This window comes from Oncorhynchus gorbuscha, linkage group LG22 (assembly GCF_021184085.1).
Source record: "Oncorhynchus gorbuscha isolate QuinsamMale2020 ecotype Even-year linkage group LG22, OgorEven_v1.0, whole genome shotgun sequence".
Classification (NCBI taxonomy): Eukaryota; Metazoa; Chordata; class Actinopteri; order Salmoniformes; family Salmonidae; genus Oncorhynchus; species Oncorhynchus gorbuscha.
The window spans coordinates 46,125,771-46,146,068 of NC_060194.1; the positions used below are offsets into that span (position 1 = coordinate 46,125,771).

Genomic DNA, 20,298 nt, shown 5'->3' on the forward strand with positions numbered 1-20,298 from the left:
ATCTTAACATGTCTCCTATTCCCTGACATCTTAACATGTCTCCTATTCCCTGACATCTTAACGTGTCTCCTATTCCCTGACATCTTAACATGTCTCCTATTCCCTGACATCTTAACATGTCTCCTATTCCCTGACATCTTAACATGTCTCCTATTCCCTGACATCTTAACATGTCTCCTATTCCCTGACATCTTAACATGTCTCCTATTCCCTGACATCTTAACATGTCTCCTGTTAACTTGTCTCCTATTCCCTGACATCTTGACTTGTCTCCTATTCCCTGACATCTTGACTTGTCTCCTATTCCCTGACATCTTAACATGTCTCCTGTTAACATGTCTCCTATTCTGACATCTTAACATGTCTCCTATTCCATCTGAACATCTTAACATGTCTCCTATTCCCTGACATCTTGACTTGTCTCCTATTCCCTGACATCTTAACATGTCTCCTGTTAACATGTCTCCTATTCGCTGACATCTTAACATGTCTCCTATTCGCTGACATCTTAACATGTCTCCTATTAACATGTCTCCTATTCCCTGACATCTTAACATGTCTCCTATTCCCTGACATCTTAACATGTCTCCTATTCCCTGACATCTTAACATGTCTCCTATTCCCTGACATCTTAACATGTCTCCTGTTAACATGTCTCCTATTCCCTGACATCTTAACATGTCTCCTATTCCCTGACATCTTAACATGTCTCCTATTCCCTGACATCTTAACATGTCTCCTGTTAACATGTCTCCTATTCCCTGACATCTTAACATGTCTCCTATTCCCTGACATCTTAACATGTCTCCTATTCCCTGACATCTTAACATGTCTCCTATTCCCTGACATCTTAACATGTCTCCTATTCCCTGACATCTTAACATGTCTCCTATTCCCTGACATCTTAACATGTCTCCTATTCCCTGACATCTTAACATGCCTCCTATTCCCTGACATCTTAACATGTCTCCTATTCCTTGACATCTTAACATGTCTCCTATTCCCTGACATCTTAACATGTCTCCTATTCCTTGACATCTTAACATGCCTCCTATTCCCTGACATCTTAACATGTCTCCTATTCCCTGACATCTTAACATGTCTCCTATTCCCTGACATCTTAACATGCCTCCTATTAACATGTCTCCTATTCCCTGACATCTTAACATGCCTCCTATTAACATGTCTCCTATTCCCTGACATCTTAACATGTCTCCTATTCCCTGACATCTTAACATGTCTCCTATTCCCTGACATCTTAACATGTCTTAACATGTCTCCTATTCCCTGACATCTTAACATGTCTCCTATTCCCTGACATCTTAACGTGTCTCCTATTCCCTGACATCTTAACGTGTCTCCTATTCCCTGACATCTTAACATGTCTCCTATTCCCTGACATCTTAACATGTCTCCTATTCCCTGACATCTTAACATGTCTCCTATTCCCTGACATCTTAACATGTCTCCTATTAACATGTCTCCTATTCCCTGACATCTTAACATGTCTCCTATTCCCTGACATCTTAACATGTCTCCTATTCCCTGACATCTTAACATGTCTCCTATTCCCTGACATCTTAACATGTCTCCTATTCCCTGACATCTTAACATGTCTCCTATTAACATGTCTCCTATTCCCTGACATCTTAACATGTCTCCTATTCCCTGACATCTTAACATGTCTCCTATTCCCTGACATCTTAACATGTCTCCTATTCCCTGACATCTTAACATGTCTCCTGTTAACATGTCTCCTATTCCCTGGCATCTTAACATGTCTCCTATTCCCTGACATCTTAACATGTCTCCTATTCCCTGACATCTTAACATGTCTCCTATTCCCTGACATCTTAACATGTCTCCTATTCCCTGACATCTTAACATGTCTCCTATTCCCTGACATCTTAACATGTCTCCTATTCCTTGACATCTTAACATGTCTCCTATTCCCTGACATCTTAACATGTCTCCTATTCCCTGACATCTTAACATGTCTCCTATTCCCTGACATCTTAACATGTCTCCTATTCCCTGACATCTTAACATGTCTCCTATTAACATGTCTCATCTGACATCTTAACATGTCTCCTATTCCCTGACATCTTAACATGTCTCCTATTCCCTGACATCTTAACATGTCTCCTATTCCCTGACATCTTAACATGTCTCCTATTCCCTGACATCTTAACATGTCTCCTATTCCCTGACATCTTAACATGTCTCCTATTCCCTGACATCTTAACATGTCTCCTATTCCCTGACATCTTAACATGTCTCCTATTCCCTGACATCTTAACATGTCTCCTATTCCCTGACATCTTAACATGTCTCCTATTCCCTGACATCTTAACATGTCTCCTATTCCCTGACATCTTAACATGTCTCCTATTCCCTGACATCTTAACATGTCTCCTATTCCCTGACATCTTAACATGTCTCCTATTCCCTGACATCTTAACATGTCTCCTATTCCCTGACATCTTAACTGTCTCCTATTCCCTGACATCTTAACATGTCTCCTATTCCCTGACATCTTAACATGTCTCCTATTCCCTGACATCTTAACATGTCTCCTATTCCCTGACATCTTAACATGTCTCCTATTCCCTGACATCTTAACATGTCTCCTATTCCCTGACATCTTAACATGTCTCCTATTCCCTGACATCTTAACATGTCTCCTATTCCCTGACATCTTAACATGTCTCCTGTTAACATGTCTCCTATTCCCTGACATCTTAACATGTCTCCTATTCCCTGACATCTTAACATGTCTCCTATTCCCTGACATCTTGACTTGTCTCCTATTCCCTGACATCTTAACATGTCTCCTATTCCCTGACATCTTAACATGTCTCCTATTCCCTGACATCTTAACATGTCTCCTATTCCCTGACATCTTAACATGTCTCCTATTCCCTGACATCTTAACATGTCTCCTATTCCCTGACATCTTAACATGTCTCCTATTCCCTGACATCTTAACATGTCTCCTATTAACATGTCTCCTATTCCCTGACATCTTAACATGTCTCCTATTCCCTGACATCTTAACATGTCTCCTATTCCCTGACATCTTAACATGTCTCCTATTCCCTGACATCTTAACATGTCTCCTATTCCCTGACATCTTAACATGTCTCCTATTCCCTGACATCTTAACATGTCTCCTATTCCCTGACATCTTAACATGTCTCCTATTCCCTGACATCTTAACATGTCTCCTATTCCCTGACATCTTAACATGTCTCCTATTCCCTGACATCTTAACATGTCTCCTATTCCCTGACATCTTAACATGTCTCCTATTCCCTGACATCTTAACATGTCTCCTATTCCCTGACATCTTAACATGTCTCCTATTCCCTGACATCTTAACATGTCTCCTATTCCCTGACATCTTAACATGTCTCCTATTCCCTGACATCTTAACATGTCTCCTATTCCCTGACATCTTAACATGTCTCCTATTAACATGTCTCCTATTCCCTGACATCTTAACATGTCTCCTATTCCCTGACATCTTAACATGTCTCCTATTCCCTGACATCTTAACATGTCTCCTATTCCCTGACATCTTAACATGTCTCCTATTCCCTGACATCTTAACATGTCTCCTATTCCCTGACATCTTAACATGTCTCCTATTCCCTGACATCTTAACATGTCTCCTATTCCCTGACATCTTAACATGTCTCCTATTCCCTGACATCTTAACATGTCTCCTATTCCCTGACATCTTAACATGTCTCCTATTCCCTGACATCTTAACATGTCTCCTATTCCCTGACATCTTAACATGTCTCCTATTCCCTGACATCTTAACGTGTCTCCTATTCCCTGACATCTTAACATGTCTCCTATTCCCTGACATCTTAACATGTCTCCTATTCCCTGACATCTTAACATGTCTCCTATTAACATGTCTCCTATTCCCTGACATCTTAACATGCCTCCTATTCCCTGACATCTTAACATGTCTCCTATTCCCTGACATCTTAACATGCCTCCTATTCCCTGACATCTTAACATGCCTCCTATTCCCTGACATCTTAACATGCCTCCTATTCCCTGACATCTTAACATGCCTCCTATTAACGTTTCTCCTATTCCTTGACATCTTAACATGCCTCCTATTCCCTGACATCTTAACATGTCTCCTATTGCCTGACATCTTAACATGTCTCCTATTCCCTGACATCTTAACATGTCTCCTATTAACATGTCTCCTATTCCCTGACATCTTAACAAGTCTCCTATTCTCTGACATCTTAACGTGTCTCCTATTCCCTGACATCTTAACATGTCTCCTATTCCCTGACATCTTAACATGTCTCCTATTAACATGTCTCCTATTCCCTGACATCTTAACATGTCTCCTATTCCCTGACATCTTAACATGTCTCCTATTCCCTGACATCTTAACATGTCTCCTATTCCCTGACATCTTAACATGTCTCCTATTCCCTGACATCTTAACATGTCTCCTATTCCCTGACATCTTAACATGTCTCCTATTCCCTGACATCTTAACATGTCTCCTATTAACATCTTAACATGTCTCCTATTCCCTGACATCTTAACATGTCTCCTATTCCCTGACATCTTAACATGTCTCCTATTCCCTGACATCTTAACATGTCTCCTATTAACATGTCTCCTATTCCCTGACATCTTAACATGTCTCCTATTCTTGACATCTTAACATGTCTCCTATTCCCTGACATCTTAACATGTCTCCTATTCCCTGACATCTTAACATGTCTCCTATTCATGTCTGACATCTTAACATGTCTCCTATTCCCTGACATCTTAACATGTCTCCTATTCCCTGACATCTTAACATGTCTCCTATTCCCTGACATCTTAACATGTCTCCTATTCCCTGACATCTTAACATGTCTCCTATTCCCTGACATCTTAACATGTCTCCTGTTCGCTGACATCTTAACTATGTTTTCTGTTACCTGATATCTTAACATGTCTCCTATTCCCTGACATCTTAACATGTCTCCTATTCCCTGACATCTTAACATGTCTCCTATTCCCTGACATCTTAACATGTCTCCTATTCCCTGACATCTTAACATGTCTCCTATTCCCTGACATCTTAACATGTCTCCTATTCCCTGACATCTTAACATGTCTCCTATTCCCTGACATCTTAACATGTCTCCTATTAACATGTCTCCTATTCCCTGACATCTTAACATGTCTCCTATTCCCTGACATCTTAACGTGTCTCCTATTCCCTGACATCTTAACGTGTCTCCTATTCCCTGACATCTTAACATGTCTCCTATTCCCTGACATCTTAACATGTCTCCTATTCCCTGACATCTTAACATGTCTCCTATTCCCTGACATCTTAACATGTCTCCTATTCCTGACATCTTAACATGTTTCTGTTCCCTGACATCTTAACATGTCTCCTATTCCCTGACATCTTAACATGTCTCCTATTCCCTGACATCTTAACATGTCTCCTATTCCCTGACATCTTAACATGTCTCCTATTCCCTGACATCTTAACATGTCTCCTATTCCCTGACATCTTAACATGTCTCCTATTCCCTGACATCTTAACATGTCTCCTATTCCCTGACATCTTAACATGTCTCCTATTCCCTGACATCTTAACATGTCTCCTATTCCCTGACATCTTAACATGTCTCCTATTCCCTGACATCTTAACATGTCTCCTATTCCCTGACATCTTAACATGTCTCCTATTCCCTGACATCTTAACATGTCTCCTATTCCCTGACATCTTAACATGTCTCCTATTCCCTGACATCTTAACATGTCTCCTATTCCCTGACATCTTAACATGTCTCCTATTCCCTGACATCTTAACATGTCTCCTATTCCCTGACATCTTAACGTGTCTCCTATTCCCTGACATCTTAACATGTCTCCTATTCCTCCTATTCCCTGACATCTTAACATGTCTCCTATTCCCTGACATCTTAACATGTCTCCTATTCCCTGACATCTTAACATGTCTCCTATTCCCTGACATCTTAACATGTCTCCTATTCCCTGACATCTTAACATGTCTCCTATTCCCTGACATCTTAACATGTCTCCTCCTGATTAACATGTCTCCTATTCCCTGACATCTTAACATGTCTCCTATTCCCTGACATCTTAACATGTCTCCTATTCCCTGACATCTTAACATGTCTCCTATTCCCTGACATCTTAACATGTCTCCTATTAACATGTCTCCTATTCCCTGACATCTTAACATGTCTCCTATTAACATGTCTCCTATTCCCTGACATCTTAACATGTCTCCTATTCCCTGACATCTTAACATGTCTCCTATTAACATGTCTCCTATTCCCTGACATCTTAACATGTCTCCTATTCCCTGACATCTTAACATGTCTCCTATTCCCTGACATCTTAACATGTCTCCTATTCCCTGACATCTTAACATGTCTCCTCCTATTAACATGTCTCCTATTCCCTGACATCTTAACATGTCTCCTATTCCCTGACATCTTAACATGTCTCCTATTCCCTGACATCTTAACATGTCTCCTATTCCCTGACATCTTAACATGTCTCCTATTCCCTGACATCTTAACATGTCTCCTATTCCCTGACATCTTAACATGTCTCCTATTCCCTGACATCTTAACATGTCTCCTATTCCTGACATCTTAACATGTCTCCTATTCCCTGACATCTTAACATGTCTCCTATTCCCTGACATCTTAACATGTCTCCTATTCCCTGACATCTTAACATGTCTCCTATTCCCTGACATCTTAACATGTCTCCTATTCCCTGACATCTTAACATGTCTCCTATTCCCTGACATCTTAACATGTCTCCTATTCCCTGACATCTTAACGTGTCTCCTATTCCCTGACATCTTAACATGTCTCCTATTCCCTGACATCTTAACATGTCTCCTATTCCCTGACATCTTAACGTGTCTCTCCTATTCCCTGACATCTTAACATGTCTCCTATTCCCTGACATCTTAACATGTCTCCTATTCCCTGACATCTTAACATGTCTCCTATTCCCCTATTCATCATCTTAACATGTCTCCTATTCCCTGACATCTTAACATGTCTCCTATTCCCTGACATCTTAACATGCCTCCTATTCCCTGACATCTTAACATGTCTCCTATTCCCTGACATCTTAACATGTCTCCTATTCCCTGACATCTTAACATGTCCTATTAACATGTTTCTCCTATTCCTGACATCTTAACATGCCTCCTATTCCCTGACATCTTAACATGTCTCCTATTCCCTGACATCTTAACATGTCTCCTATTCCCTGACATCTTAACATGTCTCCTCCTATTAACATGTCTCCTATTCCCTGACATCTTAACATGTCTCCTATTCCCTGACATCTTAACATGTCTCCTATTCCCTGACATCTTAACATGTCTCCTATTCCCTGACATCTTAACATGTCTCCTATTAACATGTCTCCTATTCCCTGACATCTTAACATGTCTCCTATTCCCTGACATCTTAACGTGTCTCCTATTCCCTGACATCTTAACATGTCTCCTATTCCCTGACATCTTAACATGTCTCCTATTAACATGTCTCCTATTCCCTGACATCTTAACATGTCTCCTATTCCCTGACATCTTAACATGTCTCCTATTCCCTGACATCTTAACATGTCTCCTATTCCCTGACATCTTAACATGTCTCCTGTTCGCTGACATCTTAAATATGTTTTCTGTTCCCTGACATCTTAACATGTCTCCTATTCCCTGACATCTTAACATGTCTCCTATTCCCTGACATCTTAACATGTCTCCTATTCCCTGACATCTTAACATGTCTCCTATTCCCTGACATCTTAACATGTCTCCTATTCCCTGACATCTTGACTTGTCTCCTATTCCTTGACATCTTAACATGTCTCCTATTCCCTGACATCTTAACATGTCTCCTATTCCCTGACATCTTAACATGTCTCCTATTCCCTGACATCTTAACATGTCTCCTATTAACATGTCTCCTATTCCCTGACATCTTAACATGTCTCCTATTCCCTGACATCTTAACATGTCTCCTATTCCCTGACATCTTAACATGTCTCCTATTCCCTGACATCTTAACGTGTCTCCTATTCCCTGACATCTTAACATGTCTCCTATTCCCTGACATCTTAACATGTCTCCTATTCCCTGACATCTTAACATGTCTCCTATTCCCTGACATCTTAACATGTCTCCTATTCCCTGACATCTTAACATGTCTCCTATTCCCTGACATCTTAACATGTCTCCTATTCCCTGACATCTTAACGTGTCTCCTATTCCCTGACATCTTAACATGTCTCCTATTCCCTGACATCTTAACATGTCTCCTATTCCCTGACATCTTAACATGTCTCCTATTCCCTGACATCTTAACATGTCTCCTATTCCCTGACATCTTAACATGTCTCCTATTCCCTGACATCTTAACATGTCTCCTATTAACATGTCTCCTATTCCCTGACATCTTAACATGTCTCCTATTCCCTGACATCTTAACGTGTCTCCTATTCCCTGACATCTTAACATGTCTCCTATTCCCTGACATCTTAACATGCCTCCTATTCCCTGACATCTTAACATGCCTCCTATTCCCTGACATCTTAACATGCCTCCTATTAACGTTTCTCCTATTCCTTGACATCTTAACATGCCTCCTATTCCCTGACATCTTAACATGTCTCCTATTCCCTGACATCTTAACATGTCTCCTATTCCCTGACATCTTAACATGTCTCCTATTAACATGTCTCCTATTCCCTGACATCTTAACAAGTCTCCTATTCTCTGACATCTTAACGTGTCTCCTATTCCCTGACATCTTAACATGTCTCCTATTCCCTGACATCTTAACATGTCTCCTATTCCCTGACATCTTAACATGTCTCCTATTCCCTGACATCTTAACATGTCTCCTATTCCCTGACATCTTAACATGTCTCCTATTCCCTGACATCTTAACATGTCTCCTATTCCCTGACATCTTAACATGTCTCATGTCTCCTATTCCCTGACATCTTAACATGTCTCCTATTCCCTGACATCTTAACATGTCTCCTATTCCCTGACATCTTAACATGTCTCCTATTCCCTGACATCTTAACATGTCTCCTATTCCCTGACATCTTAACATGTCTCCTATTCCTGACATCTTAACATGTCTCCTATTAACATCTTAACATCTCCTATTCCCTGACATCTTAACATGTCTCCTATTCCCTGACATCTTAACATGTCTCCTATTCCCTGACATCTTAACATGTCTCCTAAACATGTCTCCTATTCCCTGACATCTTAACATGTCTCCTATTCCCTGACATCTTAACATGTCTCCTATTCCCTGACATCTTAACATGTCTCCTATTCCCTGACATCTTAACATGTCTCCTATTCCCTGACATCTTAACATGTCTCCTATTCCCTGACATCTTAACATGTCTCCTATTCCCTGACATCTTAACATGTCTCCTATTCCCTGACATCTTAACATGTCTCCTATTCCCTGACATCTTAACATGTCTCCTATTCCCTGACATCTTAACATGTCTCCTATTCCCTGACATCTTAACATGTCTCCTATTCCCTGACATCTTAACATGTCTCCTATTCCCTGACATCTTAACATGTCTCCTATTCCCTGACATCTTAACATGTCTCCTATTCCCTGACATCTTAACATGTCTCCTATTCCCTGACATCTTAACATGTCTCCTATTCCCTGACATCTTAACATGTCTCCTATTCCCTGACATCTTAACATGTCTCCTATTCCCTGACATCTTAACATGTCTCCTATTCCCTGACATCTTAACATGTCTCCTATTCCCTGACATCTTAACCTATGTCTCCTATTCCCTGACATCTTAACATGTCTCCTATTCCCTGACATCTTAACATGTCTCCTATTCCCTGACATCTTAACATGTCTCCTATTCCCTGACATCTTAACATGTCTCCTATTCCCTGACATCTTAACATGCCTCCTATTCCCTGACATCTTAACATGTCTCCTATTCCCTGACATCTTAACATGTCTCCTATTCCCTGACATCTTAACATGTCTCCTGACATCTTAACATGTCTCCTATTCCCTGACATCTTAACATGTCTCCTATTCCCTGACATCTTAACATGTCTCCTATTCCCTGACATCTTAACGTGTCTCCTATTCCCTGACATCTTAACATGTCTCCTATTCCCTGACATCTTAACATGTCTCCTATTCCCTGACATCTTAACATGCCTCCTATTCCCTGACATCTTAACATGTCTCCTATTCCCTGACATCTTTCTCCTATTCCTGACATCTTAACATGTCTCCTATTCCCTGACATCTTAACATGTCTCCTATTCCCCCTGACATCTTAACATGTCTCCTATTCCCTGACATCTTAACATGTCTCCTATTCCCTGACATCTTAACATCTTATGTCTCCTATTCCCTGACATCTTAACATGTCTCCTATTCCCTGACATCTTAACATGTCTCCTATTCCCTGACATCTTAACATGTCTCCTATTCCCTGACATCTTAACATGTCTCCTATTCCCTGACATCTTAACATGTCTCCTATTAACATGTCTCCTATTCCCTGACATCTTAACATGTCTCCTATTCCCTGACATCTTAACATGTCTCCTATTCCCTGACATCTTAACATGTCTCCTATTCCCTGACATCTTAACATGTCTCCTATTCCCTGACATCTTAACATGTCTCCTATTCCCTGACATCTTAACATGTCTCCTATTCCCTGACATCTTAACGTGTCTCCTATTACCTGACATCTTAACATGTCTCCTATTCCCTGACATCTTAACATGTCTCCTATTCCCTGACATCTTAACATGTCTCCTATTCCCTGACATCTTAACATGTCTCCTATTCCCTGACATCTTAACATGTCTCCTATTCCCTGACATCTTAACATGTCTCCTATTCCCTGACATCTTAACATGTCTCCTATTCCCTGACATCTTAACATGTCTCCTATTCCCTGACATCTAACATGTCTCCTATTCCCTGACATCTTAACATGTCTCCCCTACATCTTGACATGTCTCCTATTCCCTGACATCTTAACATGTCTCCTATTCCCTGACATCTTAACATGTCTCCTATTCCCTGACATCTTAACATGTCTCCTATTCCCTGACATCTTAACATGTCTCCTATTCCCTGACATCTTAACATGTCTCCTATTCCCTGACATCTTAACATGTCTCCTATTCCCTGACATCTTAACATGTCTCCTATTCCCTGACATCTTAACATGTCTCCTATTCCCTGAATCTTAACATGTCTCCTATTCCCTGACATCTTAACATGTCTCCTATTCCCTGACATCTTAACATGTCTCCTATTCCCTGACATCTTAACATGTCTCCATATTCCCTGACATCTTAACATGCCTCCTATTAACATGTCTCCTATTCCCTGACATCTTAACATGCCTCCTATTCCCTGACATCTTAACATGTCTCCTATTCCCTGACATCTTAACATGTCTCCTATTCCCTGACATCTTAACATGTCCTCCTGACATCTTAACATGTCTCCTATTCCCTGACATCTTAACATGTCTCCTATTCTCTGACATCTTAACGTGTCTCCTATTCCCTGACATCTTAACATGTCTCCTATTCCCTGACATCTTAACATGTCTCCTATTCCCTGACATCTTAACATGTCTCCTATTCCCTGACATCTTAACATGTCTCCTATTCCCTGACATCTTAACATGTCTCCTGTTCGCTGACATCTTAACATGTCTCCTGTTCCCTGACATCTTAACATGTCTCCTATTCCCTGACATCTTATCATGTCTCCTATTCCCTGACATCTTAACATGTCTCCTATTCCCTGACATCTTAACAAGTCTCCTATTCCCTGACATCTTGACTTGTCTCCTATTCCCTGACATCTTGACTTGTCTCCTATTCCCTGACATCTTAACATGTCTCCTATTCCCTGACATCTTAACATGTCTCCTATTCCCTGACATCTTAACATGTCTCCTATTCCTGACATCTTAACATGTCTCCTATTCCTGACATCTTAACATGTCTCCTATTCCCTGACATCTTAACATGTCTCCTATTCCCTGACATCTTAACATGTCTCCTATTCCCTGACATCTTAACATGTCTCCTATTCCCTGACATCTTAACATGTCTCCTATTCCCTGACATCTTAACATGTCTCCTATTCCCTGACATCTTAACATGTCTCCTATTCCCTGACATCTTAACATGTCTCCTATTCCCTGACATCTTAACAAGTCTCCTATTCCCTGACATCTTAACAAGTCTCCTATTCCCTGACATCTTAACATTCCCTCTCATGTCTCCTATTCCCTGACATCTTAACATGTCTCCTATTCCCTGACATCTTAACATGTCTCCTATTCCCTGACATCTTAACATGTCTCCTATTCCCTGACATCTTAACATGTCTCCTATTCCCTGACATCTTATTACATGTCTCCTATTCCCTGACATCTTAACATGCCTCCTATTCCCTGACATCTTAACATGTCTCCTATTCCCTGACATCTTAACATGTCTCCTATTCCCTGACATCTTAACATGTCTCCTATTCCCTGACATCTTAACATGTCTCCTATTCCCTGACATCTTAACATGCCTCCTATTCCCTGACATCTTAACATGCCTCCTATTCCCTGACATCTTAACATGTCTCCTATTCCCTGACATCTTAACATGTCTCCTATTCCCTGACATCTTAACATGTCTCCTATTAACATGTCTCCTATTCCCTGACATCTTAACATGCATATTCTTGACATCTTAACATGTCTCCTATTCCCTGACATCTTAACATGTCTCCTATTCCCTGACATCTTAACATGTCTCCTATTCCCTGACATCTTAACATGTCTCCTATTCCCTGACATCTTAACATGTCTCCTATTCCCTGACATCTTAACATGTCTCCTATTCGCTGACATCTTAACATGTCTCCTATTCCCTGACATCTTAACATGTCTCCTATTCCCTGACATCTTAACATGTCTCCTATTCCCTGACATCTTAACATGTCTCCTATTCCCTGACATCTTAACATGTCTCCTATTCCCTGACATCTTGACTTGTCTCCTATTCCCTGACATCTTGACTTGTCTCCTATTCCTTGACATCTTAACATGTCTCCTATTCCCTGACATCTTAACATGTCTCCTATTCGCTGACATCTTAACATGTCTCCTATTCGCTGACATCTTAACATGTCTCCTATTAACATGTCTCCTATTCCCTGACATCTTGACATGTCTCCTATTCCCTGACATCTTAACATGTCTCCTATTCCCTGACATCTTAACATGTCTCCTATTCCCTGACATCTTGACATGTCTCCTATTCCCTGACATCTTAACATGTCTCCTATTCCCTGACATCTTAACATGTCTCCTGTTAACATGTCTCCTATTCGCTGACATCTTAACATGTCTCCTATTCGCTGACATCTTAACATGTCTCCTATTCGCTGACATCTTAACATGTCTCCTATTAACATGTCTCCTATTCCCTGACATCTTGACTTGTCTCCTATTCCCTGACATCTTGACTTGTCTCCTATTCCCTGACATCTTGACTTGTCTCCTATTCCCTGACATCTTGACTTGTCTCCTATTCCCTGACATCTTGACTTGTCTCCTATTCCCTGACATCTTGACTTGTCTCCTATTCCCTGACATCTTGACTTGTCTCCTATTCCCTGACATCTTGACTTGTCTCCTATTCCCTGACATCTTGACTTGTCTCCTATTCCCTGACATCTTGACTTGTCTCCTATTCCCTGACATCTTAACATGTCTCCTATTCCCTGACATCTTAACATGCCTCCTATTCCCTGACATCTTAACATGCCTCCTATTCCCTGACATCTTAACATGCCTCCTATTCCCTGACATCTTAACATGCCTCCTATTCCCTGACATCTTAACATGTCTCCTTTTCCCTGACATCTTAACGTGTCTCCTTTTCCTTGACATCTTAACATGCCTCCTATTCCCTGACATCTTAACATGCCTCCTATTTCCTGACATCTTAACATGCCTCCTATTTCCTGACATCTTAACATGCCTCCTATTTCCTGACATCTTAACGTGTCTCCTTTTCCTTGACATCTTAAATATGTTTTTTGTTCCCTGACATCTTAACATTGCTGCATATTTAACCATTCTTAATAGAACCCAGATGACTGGCCCAGATTTATAAGAACTGGGATCCAAACACATCAAGCAGTACCAGTTTCTACTTCTTTACATTGGCGGTGTCACGCCTTGGCCTTAGTATTTAGTGTTTTCCTGTTCAGGCCAGGGTGTGACATGGGGTTATTGTATTGTCGTATTGGGGTTTTTGTAGGCATTGGGATTGTGGTTGATTAGGGGTGTGTCTAGTATAGGCTTGGCTGCCTGAGACGGTTCTCAATCAGAGTCAGGTGATTCTTGTTGTCTCTGATGGGGAACCGTATTTAGGTAGCCTGGGTTTCACTTTGTATTTCGTGGGTGATTGTTCCTGTCTCTGTGTAGTGTTCACCAGATAGGCTGTAATTAGGTTTCACGTTCCTTTTTGTTGTTTTTGTATTTATTAGTTATTTCATGTATCGTTCCGTTTTTCTTCATTAAAGTCATGAGTAACCACCACGCTGCATTTCGGTCCGACTCTCTTTCAACAAACGAAGAACGCCGTTACAGGCGGACTGACTCCGGAACCGAAAAGGCTATGAATACACTCAGGTTAAAGGGATACTTTGAGATTTTGGCAATGATGATCTCGTGGGTACAAATTTGTATGCCTCTGTGTCCAGTATGAATGAAGTTAGAGGTTGTTTTGCGAGCCAATGCTAACTAGATTTAGCTCAATGACTGGAAGTCTACACTGTTAGAGAAAAGGGTTCCAAAATAGTTAGTCAGCTGTCCCCATAAGATAACCCTTTTTGGTTCCAGGTAGAACCCTTTTTGGTTCGAAGGTTGAACCCTTTTTGGTTCGAAGGTTGAACCCTTTTTGGTTCCAGGTAGAACTCCTTTTTGGTTCGAAGGTAGAACCCTTTTTGGTTCGAAGGTAGAACCCCTTTTTGGTTCGAAGGTAGAACCCCTTTTTGGTTCCAGGTAGAACCCCTTTTTGGTTCCAGGTAGAACCCCTTTTTGGTTCCAGGTAGAACCCCTTTTTGGTTCCAGGTAGAACCCCTTTTTGGTTCCAGGTAGAACCCCTTTTGGTTCCAGGTAGAACCCCTTTTGGTTCCAGGTAGAACCCCTTTTGGTTCCAGGTAGAACCCCTTTTGGTTCCAGGTAGAACCCCTTTTGGTTCCAGGTAGAACCCCTTTTGGTTCCAGGTAGAACCCTTTTTGGTTTGAAGGTTGAACCCGTTTTGGTTCTACTTGGAACCAAAAATAGTTATTTCATGGGGTCAGTCGAAGATCCCTTTTAGGTTCTAGATATAACTTTTTTTTCTAAGAGTGTATAGGTATCTGCTAGCATGTTAGTAGATACACATGACTGAGTCATTGCCCTAAACTCTAGTTAGAGGTATTTTTCTGAGCAAATTCTAACTTTGTACATACTGGACACAGACACATAAACATGGTATCCATGACTCTGGGGAAGCAGATGAATCCTACCAAAATACTGAAGATCCATTTAAGTCCCCTAGTTTTAACCAGGTCCCCTAGGGCTCTCATCAAAGGTAGTGTACTGTATAAGGGAACAGTTTGGGATGCAGACATTGATGAAAAGACTGAAATATTTCTTTACACTGGAGACACGATAATTTCTGCAATTCATCCACATCTGAACATTTCAAATGAAACATGTTAGGAATGTATGACTGACAACCTTGATTAGATATACGTCTATGGGTGAGAAAGGGGTGGAGGAGAGAGAAGGAGGAGGGATTGAGGAGAGGGAGGAGGGGGAGAGGGAGGGTTAGGAGAAAGGGCGGGAGGGAGAAGGGGAGAGAGGAGAGAGGAGGAAGCAGAAAGAGAGGAGGGTGAGAAAGGAGGAGGGGAGAGATGAAGGTGAAACGAGGAGGAGAGTGAAGGGAGAGAGGGAGAGAAAGGGAGGGAGGAGAGAGGAGGAAGCAAAAAGAGAGGAGGGAGAGATTTAGATTAGATTAAATTCAACTTTATTGTTATTGAACAAGTACAGTACAACAAAATGAGCATCTGAACAGAAGTGCAAATAAAAGTACAAAATATGTGAAACATTTAAGTACAATGTATGTTATTAAGTGATAAATGTATGTAAATGTATGTAAATAAAATAAATAAATAAATGTGCAATGAAGGAAATTGAAAGTGCAAGGAGGCATGCAACTGAAATGCAGGGAGAGTAGCAATGAGGTTACCGAGGTAGAAATGTACATGTACAACTGAATAATGTCCTTAATCAGACTTTGCAAAGCAATATCAGAGTCCAGTAGGACCGTGAAGAGTGCAAAGAGAGTAGAGCAACAAGGTCCCTGAGAGGCAGCACTAAGATGTGGGTGGGTGGATATGGCTAGTGCCGTGCCACAGAGTTCAGCAGGGTTACAGTAGCTGGAAATAAACTTTTCTTAAGCCTGCTAGTGCTAGAACGTAGAGACCTGTACTGCCTGCAGGATGGTAGGAGGGCGAACAGTTTGTGGCATGGGTTTGAAGGGTCCCTGATGATGCCGCACGCCCTATGCAGACACCGCTTGCGCTGGAGGTCTACGATGGCAGGGAGCTGGGCACCAGTGATGTGCTGGGTGGTTTTCAGGACCCATTGCAGGGCCTTTCGGGTTGGTCACGGAGCATCCGCCAAACCACACTGTGGTGCAGTTATTCAGAATGCTCTCGACCGTGCAGTGGTAAAAGTTCACCAGGACCTAGGGAGACAGGCAGGCCTTCAACCTCTTCAAAAAGTACAGGCGCTGCTGTGTCTTTTTGACCAGGGTTGAGGTCTTGAGGGTCCAGGAGAGGTCCTCAGAGACATAGACACACAGTAATTTGATGCTGGACACACGCTTCACCTCAGAGCCATCAATGAGGCTGCAGCTTTTAGACTCACTGTAATCCACAATGAGCTCCTTGGCTTTCTTTTTGTGAGGGCCAGGTTGTTGTCAGCGCACCATGCAGCCAGGTGCTAGACCTCCTCCCTGTAGGCTGACTCGTCATTGTCCCTGATCAGGAGTTGTCCCACCACCGTGGTGTCGTCTAAGAACTTGACAGGACAGGAACACGGTCGTAGGTGAAGAGAGAGTACAGGAGGGGGCTCAGCACGCAGCCCTGTGGCACACCGGTGTTCAGGTTCAGGGTTGAGGAAATGAAGTTGTCTAACCTGACAGAATGGGGTCTGTTGGTCAGGAAGTCCAAAGTCCAGTTACAGAGAGAGGGGCTGATCTCTGGGTCATGGAGTTTGGTGACCAGCCTAGAGGGAATGACCGTATTGAATGCTGAGCTAAAGTCTATGAACAGCATTCTCACATAGGTGTGGATTTTGGCTAGATGGGTCAGGGCAGAGTGCAAAGCTGTGGAGATGGCATCCTCTGTAGACCTGTTCGGTCGGTAGACAAACTGGTGGGGATTCAGTGTTGGAGGGAGGCAGGACCAAAACCAGTCTTTCGAAGCAATCCAGTAGGTCGGAAGTCATTCAGGCTTGATGCGGTCGAATGCGTCGGCACTGGCACAATGGTTGCAGTCTTAAAACATGTGGGGACAACCGCTTGGGCCAGTGACAGGTTGAAAATGTCAGTGATGACCTCATCCAGCTGCCCAGCACATGCTCTGACCACACGACCGGGGACACCATCAGGACCAGCAGCCTTGTGTGCATTCACCCTGCTCAGTGCAGACAAAACATCTGCGATGGATAGTCTGAGGGGGAGCTCATCTGGGGGGAGCTCAGCTTTGATGGCTGGATCCTAGTTGTCCCTGTCGAAGCTAGCATAGAACCTGTTTAACTCGTCGGTGATGAAGACGCTGTAGGGTTTTTTTGGCTAGTAGTCTGATGGCTTGGATGCCCTGCCGCATGCAGAGGGTCAGAGTTGTTGTTGAAGTGCTCCTCAATCCGCAGTTTGTGGTCATGTTTAACCATCTTGATGCCCTTTTTCAGGTTGGCCCTGGATGATCTGTAGGCTTCCGCATCGCCGGAACGAAAAGTAGCGTTGCCTTTAGTCGGACCTCTCTGTTCATCTAAGGCTTCTGGTTGGCGAAGGTCTTTATTAGCAGTAGTCGGACCTCTCTGTTCATCCAAGGCTTCTGGTTGGCGAAGGTCTTTATTAGCAGTAGTCGAACCTCTCTGTTCATCCAAGGCTTCTGGTTGGCGAAGGTCTTTATTAGCAGTAGTCGGACCTCTCTGTTCGTCCAAGGCTTCTGGTTTGGCGAAGGTCTTTATTAGTTTATGGGTGGTGACATTGTTGATGCAGATGTTGATGTAATCCAGAACGGAAGTAGCATGTGTTTCAATGTCCGTATGGGAGTCGAGGGTGGCCTGAGTGGCAGACAAGCTCCAGTCTCTGATGTTGAAACTGGTGTTGTAGTAATGAGTCTGACCCCTCTGGTCACACACTGACTGTCCTCACTGATCACGCGTTTAACGAGGGGCGAATACTTGGTGAGCAGGAACAGTGAGAGGTGATCAGACTGTCCCGTGTGGGGGAGGGGAATGGCTTTGTAAGCCTCTGGGTAATGTTTGTATACACGTGGTCTAGTGTATTGTGTCCCCTAGTCGGGCAGGGGACATTCTGGTGGAATTTGGGAGAAACAATTTGCAGATTTGAGTGGTTAAAACCCCCCTGCAACAATTAAAAGCACCATCAGGATGTGCTGTTTGCTAATAGCAACCTGCAGTTCTTTCATTGCTAATTTAGCATTAGCATCCGCAAGGTATATAGGCTGCAGTAACAACAATGGATGTACGCTCCCGAGGCAATGAGAAAATCTCTGCAGCTAATCATCAGGTGCTCCAGATTGGTTGAGCAGTGACTCCCGGTTATGTTAGTCTATACATCATGCTTTGTTTACATAAATGCAGAGACCACCTCCTCTGCCGTGTGATCAGCCCTAAAGACGTCGCTCCCCTCTGGCCCAATAGCGTTGTCGGGCTGTTGTTTAGCCACGTTTCCGTGAAAATCATGACGCTACAATCCACAATGTTTTTTGCCGTATTTCATTCATTTTGTTCGCCAATGACCGAACGTTAGTGAGGAAAAGGCTAGGTAGTGAAAGCTGATGTGGGGTTAGCTGTTGTCTAGCCCGGAGGCTAGCTGTTAGCTGTTGTCTAGCCCGGAGGCTACCCCGCTTCCCTCTCGCCTCCAGGTACTTCCTCTCTGCTATTGTTCAGTCACCCGGGGAGTCTTTGCAATCTCCAGTAGAAATTGTAAGTTGTCAAAAAACTCTCTTTGTGCATTGTGTTTCAATATCCAGGAGTTCTTGTCGGCTATTTAGAGTGTACGTCAGGCTGTACTGCGTGAATAAACTAAGAAATATTAAGTAAATTACTGCTAATTTGCTAAATCTGGGTAGATGCCGAGCGTCGTGTTGTACACGCGCCGCCATACAGAATGTGAAAGGTTTGCCTAAATGTGCTGATACCAATCAAGAAGTCTTGTAACAAGAAGCCAATTACAAATTTGATATCTATCCCAGAACTGAATATGATGAAGTCACCGGCCAGGAAGCTGCCCAGGGGAGGAGGGAAGACTGTGATGTGAGATGAAGTGTAGAAAATGGTGTGTTAGCCTGTTTAATAATAACACAAATAAAATGGTGGGTGATTATATTTGTTCTAACTGCAGCAGGATCCAGGAACTGATAAGGGCTGAGGGAAATCACCATAATCACCATTTAGATAGAAACCTCCCACCCATTATCGGATGCTTGAGTTTCATTATTCCACTGGTCAGATTATGTTTCACACTTACCTCTCTCTCTCTCTGATCACTGGAGTGAATCTGTGGTGCCGTGGAGCCGCTTCTTATCTGTTTTGCATTAGGAAAAGGGAAAAAGAGAAATTCAACGCTAAGCGATAGTGGATGGGGCTGACTACATGAATATTGGATGTCATTCAGAGAGAGAGAGAGAGAGAGAGAGAGAGAGAGAGAGAGAGAGAGAGAGAGAGAGAGAGAGAGAGAGAGAGAGAGAGAGAGAGAGAGAGACACACACAGAGAGAGAGAGAGAGATGTAGAGAGAGAGAGAGAGATGTAGAGAGACACACAGAGAGAGAGAGAGAGATGTAGAGAGAGAGAGATGTAGAGAGACGTAGAGAGACGTAGAGAGATGT

At 42.5% G+C, this 20,298-nt stretch overlaps 1 long non-coding RNA gene across 1 annotated transcript in view; it reads right to left on the reverse strand.

The window, feature by feature from the left end:
• The window catches only part of LOC124009129, a 40,399-nt gene that overhangs the window by 8,367 nt on the left and 11,734 nt on the right, over window positions 1-20,298 (reverse strand). Inside the window, exon 3 of the long non-coding RNA XR_006834229.1 lies at window positions 19,940-19,996. This is a non-coding gene — a long non-coding RNA (uncharacterized LOC124009129). The remainder of the gene's footprint in view (window positions 1-19,939; window positions 19,997-20,298) is intronic.